We start from the raw sequence: 1,347 nt of genomic DNA, 5'->3' as shown, positions 1-1,347 counted from the left end.
TTTATTTTATCGACCCAAAAGGATGGAAGGCAAAGTCGACCTCGGCGGTATTTGAACTCAGAATGTAAAGTCCAAAGAAATTCTGCAAAGCATTTTGTCCGGCATGCTAACGATTCTGTCAGCTCGCTGCCTTACATTGGATAACAATTAATAGAAATTATTACACGGATCTGTAATAGCAGCGTTCACCGCCCAGCATTGAGAGTGAAACACAAAGGGAGGTAATCACTTAGCACGGGTATCTCTCGATTTTGCCACTGCACCCGATAATAATAGCCCTTGCAACCCTACTATAGGCACAAAGCCTGAAATTTGTTGGTGGGGTGCTAGTCGATTACATCGACGCTAGTGCTCAACTGACAATTATTTCATCGACCCCGAAATGATAAAATGCAGAGTCCACCTCGGCGGAATTTGATCTCAAAATGTAAAGGCGATCAAAATCCGGCGAAGTATTTTGTCCGATGTGCTAACGATTTTACCAGGTCACCGCTTTAACAACAACAATAATAATTCTTTCTACTAAGGGAATAAGGTCCGAATTTAAAAAAAAATTTATCTGAGGGAGTTACCTGATTGCATCAACCCCAGTGCTGGTCTGACACTAATAAGGGTTTCAAATTTTGAAACATGGCTGGCAATTTCGTGGCTGGGAGTAAGTCGATCATATCGCCCTCAGTGCCCAATTGGTACTTATTTTATCGACCCCGAAAGGAAGAAAAGCAAATTCAGCTTGGTACCTATCGTGTTTGAACATTGTTTTCTTTGAGATGGTCCCAAGTGCACCAAACTACATAGGAAGGACACTGTTGGCAGCGATGCTCGAAACAGTAAATGTGTTGAGCAAAGTATTGCGTATCTAAGCTGCAGAAAGGAGCCGAGGCGTGTCTTGGATAACCCAAGAAAAGAAAGAATAAAGATTATAGTAAGACTCTCTATAAACATTTGTAGTTTGTGGAATATCCATGGATCCTGCTAATTGGTGTTGTTGAACTGGTTTTCATCTGCTGACCATCTTCTCAATTCGTCTTCGTCTTCCCGATCCAAACGAGGTCGCATGGGTAAGTTTGTCGGGTGCTGCAAATCGGCCCTTTGTGTTGGCCATCCAAGCAGTTGGAACTAGATGCAATATAAAATAATAATAATAATAATAATAATAATAATAATAATAATAACAACAATTAGGTAACTTTATTATACATTATATTGTAACCGCTGTTACTGTTAGTGTTAGCGTTATTTTTAAACATATTGTGTATACAGGGTTTTCTGTGTAACCGAATTTACTGACCGTAATTATTTCAAATAATTTGTAAGTCAGTTTATTGACCCCTGTATAGTTTAATC

General features: G+C 39.4%; 1 long non-coding RNA gene across 1 annotated transcript in view; it reads right to left on the bottom strand.

Moving 5' to 3' along the window:
- Positions 1–541: 541 nt before the first annotated feature.
- LOC118766175 overlaps positions 542–1,347 on the bottom strand; it is a 36,313-nt gene continuing 35,507 nt past the window's right edge. The window contains exon 3 of the long non-coding RNA XR_005002091.1: positions 542–1,119. This is a non-coding gene — a long non-coding RNA (uncharacterized LOC118766175). The remainder of the gene's footprint in view (positions 1,120–1,347) is intronic.

This window comes from Octopus sinensis, linkage group LG15 (genome assembly GCF_006345805.1).
Source record: "Octopus sinensis linkage group LG15, ASM634580v1, whole genome shotgun sequence".
Classification (NCBI taxonomy): domain Eukaryota; kingdom Metazoa; phylum Mollusca; class Cephalopoda; order Octopoda; family Octopodidae; genus Octopus; species Octopus sinensis.
This window is presented reverse-complemented; position numbering and strand designations above follow the sequence as displayed.